This window comes from Hesperophylax consimilis, chromosome 28 (genome assembly GCF_061612785.1).
Source record: "Hesperophylax consimilis isolate HC1 chromosome 28, BYU_Hcon_1.0, whole genome shotgun sequence".
In the NCBI taxonomy this organism is placed as follows: domain Eukaryota; kingdom Metazoa; phylum Arthropoda; class Insecta; order Trichoptera; family Limnephilidae; genus Hesperophylax; species Hesperophylax consimilis.
Window position 1 is genome coordinate 16,280,305 of NC_142863.1, and position 7,716 is coordinate 16,288,020.

Below are 7,716 nucleotides of genomic sequence, written 5' to 3' on the forward strand. Positions count from 1 at the left end.
CGCATCTGAAAGACTTAGGACGGGTTGTTTCGGAGAATTTGAACAATTCATAAAATTTCAACGTTCATTTTCGGGTTCTGTGAAAGTCCTATTCGAGTTCTGTTAATATATATATCATTATAGGCTAGTTGCTTGACAAAACTGAAATAAAAAAGAGCTTGAAAAAATCTTTGACATAACTTGAAAATGAACGTTGGAATTTGATGAATTGTTCAAATTCTCCGAAACAACCCGTCCCGGTTGGAAATAGTGTCACGCGTACCGTCGCAGCCGCAGCGAAGATATGGTTAAAACCATAGACATATGAATATTAGTAGACCTGCCCTAAGTGATTAAAAGCGTATTATCCCCACTCCCCATACCGGTTCCATTGAGCCGGCTGGGCTCGCGTACGGCCTCAAGTGATATTTGAAAACGTGACGTCATCATTCTTGTGCGAACTATGGTCGAGGCATCATCGGTTCATTTTACGAAATAACACGGCAAAATGTTTACTTGTACTATGAAAACTGGTAAAAATAGATGCGAAAAAAGAGAATAAACCCAATTGTCGTATTACATTCCATATATAAGCATTATTTTATTTTATTTTAAGCATATTCACATCGTATAATATGAATCAGTTGTTACTATCACATCGAGAAACGTCTGGACGCGAAACACAAAGCTGGTTGGTTGCTGGGAAGTAAATTATGAACATTTATAAAAGTGTCTTAACTAAATACTCTGAAACTAACTACGACTCTGAATATAGAAGCTGCCTTACTTTGCCGAATTTGGACTTCGCAAATTTGCTCATAACGTGGCGAGTAATTTGCGCTCCCGTGTAAAAATGTCTATTCATTCAAAGCAGATTTTACTTTTAAGAAGTAAATGGTGATATTATAATGCGAGATGCCTATTTACTGTCAGATTGATTTATTGACGAATCACAGTCATCTTCACTCCCTTCGTTCTTCAACAGTTGATTTTACCCCTCGCCTTTATCTTCTCGTCTATTAATTCCTATGTCTGTGGTTAAAACGGTCTTAATTCGGGCTTAACAGTCCAAGAGGGCTTTTTCTATTTTTGCGGTTTTTTTCGTATTTTCGAAGTCACTTGTGTCCGTAACAGCATATTCAAAAAAATATTTATTGTGTATGTTTTTTAGATACATGTATGTTTTATACAACCTGTTAAAAATAAATAATCTAAAAAAATATTTTTCTTACTTTACAGCTGTTTATAAAATAGTAGTTTTCAATAAATCGCCAATCGACCTCAACATTACTTTCATCTGCTACTACATACAACATGACAAAAATATATAAAAAATATTTTGTAATAGAACATATCTCAACCTATAGGACCCAATTTTTATATTTTTGTATAATAGCTAAATAACTGTGTGATATTATTTGGAAAAACTATGTAAATCAACTTACTTTGAAGTCAATTTTATGTATTAAAAAACAGCAATTTGAACAAAAAAAATACTGTATAATTAAACAGTATTTATACTATCTTAATTGATAAATAAATAAAATTAATTTAAAGATTTAATTGGTAATATTCTATATTCATTTAAACCCAAACACATATAAATGTTGGCATTTTACATATTCAATCATAACGCGAATATCGTTCGCCACAAGAGGTTGTCTCGCGACGCTGTTTTCTGTGAAGTAGTATTAAAAAACGTAAGTGTATTAGTTTATTTTCGATATACGTACATATTGTAGACATAAAATCAAAACGTAGTATTTGTTCATGTAATTTGAAGGGAGCGAGTCAAAGGTGAACAAGGATGTGAATCGCGCGGAGGCAAACGTTGTTGAGATGATTGTACTTTCTCATATATTACCATCCAGCTGAACAATATGTGGCAGGTCTTAATTATTGTAAATCATCTCATTTGCCAGCGCCCGCTGTGGATATGTACGAACGAGACAGCAGTATTATAATTGCTTCCAGCAGGATAGACGAACAGACGTATCGTATTTCATGTGACTCCTGTTATAGGGCTGTGCAAATAGATTTTTAATTATAATAATAATTTGATTATTTAATTTGGCTATTATAGTTCTTCGTGAATTGAACAAATGAAAATATAATATAATTATATAATATAATATATGTATATATATTTTTTTTTGTAACAGGTAAATATATGACTGTTTTAAGTGTTGACAATAATTTTTTGTCTATAACCATTATTATTATTTATGATTTGCTTAGTTAAATTAAGTTTTCTTGAAAAATTAATTAGAGGTGAAAAATATTGTTAAATTATATCTAACCCTAGTTATTCTTTGAATATATTTGTTAATTTTATTTAGAATTTGCCATTTTTGAAGAAATGAAAATTAGCTTATTAATTTTTTTTCAGTGTATAAATATGGGAAACAAATGGCATTCCAAAACTTTCCGTCAGCTCAACAGAAAGAAGAAAAAGTATGATTTTTTTAATATCTTTATAACATAAATACTTTAAATATATTAAGACTACTGTTATTAATAAATACCATATCAAGACCTAATAGTCCAGTCAGTGGGGAGTTTTACCTTGCAAAGGTTAGGTAGTTGCGATTTTGATATATGTTGTTAAGATTGGGACTCTAAAGAAAAAAAAAAGTTTTCGACCTTGGGAGGGTCGAGCTCGACCCGCCATCTTGGATTGAAGGTGCCAAAATTTGTTTTTTTCAAAATAATTGTGAAGTGGTCGTTTTAACAACCAAATTGTTCAAGGCAAACTTAAAGACAACTAAATTACCTACATTTTTTGTAGAAAGTTTTTTTTTGTAAGTCTAATTTAATCTAACAAAATTTTGTTTTTCCTTGGTTGAAGAAGGACGATGTTGTATCGCAGCCGCTAAAAGCATGAAGAAACAGAATATTCTCAGCCTCATGTGTTTTATATTTCAATGTTGTGACAGCCTACTCACTGTAAAAACCTAAACATTTAATTAAATAAATGTATTCTCAACTGTGTTTTATATTTCAATGTTGTGACAGCCTACTCACTGTAAAAACCTAAACTTTTAATTAAATAAATGTATTCTCAACGGTGTTTTATATTTCAATGTTGTGACAGCCCTAACAACCATAGCAGCAGTCGTAAGCTTATTAGTCGGTCACAAGAGAGCCGGCCGTTGGTGAGTGTTTTCATCGAATTGAAATATATCCAATATTTGGGGAAAAAATATTTTTTCCTAAATTCTTACAATTTTATAGGGAATTTTAGTTTACATGTTAATTAAATCGATACCTCTCTAATAATTATATCATATGGAGAAGATGCAGATTTACATAAAACTTGGAGATCTCTTTCGACATTTATGTATTTTGAAACTAAAATAAGCATAAATAGTAGTGGTTAAACTCAGTAAAAAGCTCATAGTTTACTTATAAAATCAAATTATTTTAATCGTGGATATCCGCCAGTTTTTAAAAAGCCGTTCATATAATGTTTATCAACACATTAGGGAATCTCAAGGGAAAATTCCCACATTGTAGGGAAAAATTGAAAGCCAGCTACCACATAAACGGCTAAGATAAAACACGCTATTTTGAATTTGTCATCGGGAATGTTCGTTGTTGTCGATCGGGAGACCTCGGGTGTTTATGCCCGGATAGTATAAACAAACCACTTGTAAGTAACGTTTTGGCGGAATTGTCTACAAAATACGATGAGGGCGACACAGTTGACCAATTTTTTAACTATTTTAGTAAATTTCGACAAAATCGTTATCTCTGCTACCCTCTTTGAACCAGCGCGTAAGAATCTAATATCTACGAATCCAGAAGTTGCAGGTTCACATCCCGGCGTGCGCAAATCAATTGTGTTTAATTAATTTGTGTTATTTCACAAGTAATTATTGCGTACGAATGATAGGTACTAAGTACCTATATTATCAAATAAGTGAGGATAAATTGACCTTACTTCGGGCGCAAGGACAGACCCACACCTTCTATCGGTTTACATAAGTATTTCTGTCAGATTGGCGAAAACTAATAATTGACTTTACGGTTATAGTAACGGTGTTTAGTTAGAATTAGTTACAATTAGAATGATAGTAAAAATCATTATTGTATAACTGCAATTAACTCTGCGATAGCTGGATGACTACGAGTATTTGTTATTATTCACAGTACAGGTTTTCCACCAAATAGAGTCAGTCAGCTGTTAGTTAATTTATTGTCAAACTAGCTGACGTGTACCCAGCGTTACTCGGAGATTTTTAAATGGTTTGGGGTAAAGTTTTGAGGTTGTAAGATATACAATTCTGTCGTATAGGGTTTTCCAATAAGAGGTGTTATTTTGAATAGCCCGAAATTTCGGTAGATGCTACTTTTAAAGCTGTCATTTTTTAACATTTGACAAGTAAAAACTACGTCATTAATAAAAATGGAACGATACACGCTTCAAAAATACATTGAAATTATTAAAATTCACTTGAGTGAATCAAATGCAAATCATCTTGAGTGATGAGGCCCATTTCCACCTCGGTAGCTTCGTCGACAAGCAAAATTGTCGCATCTGGGGCTCGGAAAGCCCAAGAGTTATTGTTGAAAAGCCTCTCTATCCTCAAAGTGTGACGGAGTTATTGGACCTTACTTTTTCGAAAATGAGGCTGGAGCAACAGTTACGGTGAATGGATTGCGCTATCGAGAGATGATTAATGATTTTTTATGGCCGGAATTGGATGGTATTGATCTGGACAACGTTTACTTTCAACAAGACGGCGCTACGTGCCACACAAGCAACGAAACCATTGATCTTTTACTATTGAATATCAAAATAACACCTCTTATTGGAAAATCCTGTATATTATTTTGATGTATCTCATAAGGTTTAGCCAGCGTTAGGAATGTAAGCGCCTCAAAATATTTTTTTACGGCTTGATTACAAAACATCGACTTTTCTCTACTTTCTATAAATTAAATATGCATGTATAATGTACATCAATCTTCCGGAAAAAAATCTCTAAATGATAGTGAAAACCCTAACAAAATCACTTGCGTTACAGACAGACGCGAATAGCGACTTTGCTTTGTGCTGTATAGAGATTTCGTAAATTCCCTAGCTTAAATTGTGAAAAAAGAATCCACATAATAGGCCTTTAGAAAAATAAATTCTCTCAGGGCCGACGTCATCTTTGGGGATGTGGTGTGGAGAATTTGTTAACCACTTATGCTAATTTGTTCACTTTTGGGAAAAACTCATATGGTCTCACAGAAATCGTTGTATCTCCCTTTCTGTCATGGTGAGAAATATCATTTAAACGGTGTTGGAAAGATAAAGCCTTACTCTTTATGTTCAAATCTAGAAGTTAACCACAGAAGCAATTTATTAACACAAAACCATTATGAAACTTTTTATACGAATAATACTTTATATCAGTTAGTAATACATTTGTCTAATAAAATGTCAATCATTTCAGTTGCAAAAAAATTAATTTGAACTATTTAAAAAAAAATTATGTTTGCAATCAAAATTTTAAAATTTCAAAAATTGTACGTTTATTTATAATAATGAAATATGGAAGCCTATTTCAGCACATTTCAAAGCGGAAATACTCCCATCTTCTAACAGAATATGCCAGAGGCCTGAAGGAATAAGGAAATGAAGGAGAGGAGGATCCCGTAAGGAAAAAGTTATGAGTGGTGGGTAGGAATCTGGTGGTGAGTGCGGTGCAGGGCAAAGGGTATCCCTCAACTGGAATCTCCCGATCCGGCCCGCCACGCAGCTGGTGGGCAGACGCATCTACCGCGAAGGCCCGGACGAACCTCACTCCAAGAACACAGGAAATCCCTGCTAAGTCACCAAACGTGGCGAACCACTTGCGGGGACCTATGGCGGAAGTGAGCTGATTGTTCACAATTACGGCGCTATACAAATTATGCAATCTGACTATTCAAATCTAGGGACCAAACATGGCTAAAGCAATTTCAATTCTGAACGGTGTTCTTTAACCAGAGCGACTTTGAGAGTAACTACCATTAGCTAAGCGTTTTCCATATTTCTATTTACAAAATATTGTATTAAATTTAATACAAAAATAGCATAGTTTTAACAGATGTTTACATAATTAATTTATTCGCCATTTTTACAATCGAAAATATGGCGACAATTCAAATACTTAAATTGTAGATAATAATGATTATTTTAATCGATACATAATTATAAATATTAATTTTTATTCTAATTAATAATCTAAAAATCAAATGAGGATGGATTTGTGATAATGATACTACATAATATAATTAAAAATAATGATTTCGGTAGTGGGTCTCTGTATAACTCTCTCATTTTCTGTGATATTCAAAATTGTAACTGATTGTCTCAACAAATCAGACGAGCGATAAACTAGATACTAGAATTTTTCTTGTAAAATTAATAATTCTATACTTGAAATGTGTATACAACATGTATTTTTTTCAAGAGCAGTCAAGTTGTCGGATATGCGGATGACATCAACATTGTCGGAAGATCAATTTCAGCCATTAAGGAGGTCTTCGACCCTTCAGAAACAGCGGCGCGGGAAGTAGGACTGCGAGTTAATGTTGACAAAACAAAAATGATGGTACAGAGCAGGAACCCCTCACACAGAAGAAGAAGTAGTGCACTATTTAAAGACAACTACTCATACGAAGTGGTCGATCAATTCACCTACCTGGGCTCCAGCCTGACAGAGAACAATGAGGATCCAGCAGAAATCAGAAGGAGAATCACAGCAGCCAACAAAACATACTTCCCTTTGCTGCCAGTGTTTAAGTCACGTAGTGTCCACAGAAAAACCAAAATAACCATATATAAGACCATTGTAAGAACTGTATTGGCATATGGATGTGAGGCGCTGACACTGACGGTGAAGATGGCTGAAATGCTGGATACTTTTGAAAGAAAGGTGCTGAGAAGAATATGTGGACCCGCGAAAGAGGGCGAACAGTGGCGTATCCGGCACACTATAGAATTGTACGATATATATAAGGCCCCTAGCATCTCTGCACACATGAGACTCCTCAGGCTGAGATGGGCTGGGCATGTACAGAGAATGCCGGATACACGCGTCCCAAAAAGAATTCTGACTGGTCACCCAGGTGGAAAGAGAAAAGTGGGAAGACCCAGACTGAGGTGGGAAGATGAGGTAAGAGGGGATGCAGCACAGCTTCTCCAGGTGACAAACTGGAAGTCAGCCGCTGAGGACAGGAGGAGTTGGAGGCGACTGTTGCAGGAGGCCAAAGCTCGATATGGGCTGTAGCGCCATCGAAGAAGAAGAAGATACTTGAAATGTGTATTTATTTTGTTTAATTTTTTGACATTTACAATTTTCAAGTTTGTTAATTCTAAAGGTTAATTTCTGATCATCTTTTGAAAGGCAATGTATCAATCATATGTATCATCATTTTTTCTTGTAGAAATGAAGATTGATAACTAAAATGATTTAAATTACGGTGTATTTATTTCATTTTGGTTATTTGAAAATTATAAAAATAATTATAATAAATGTTTTATTATCTTCCTTTTTGTAACAAATAGGGATCTCCTTTGTTGAGGATTTCATTTACATATTTTTAAAATTTAGTAGTAGGTATAGGTGATATAAATTAACTACAAATAAATTAAATAGTGCATTTTCTGAAATAATCATAAATATATAACAAAGTGTTTTTTTTGTTCAGTTGAGTGGGTACGGTTTTCGTCTGTTTTTGGTGTCAGTATATTTTCAATTT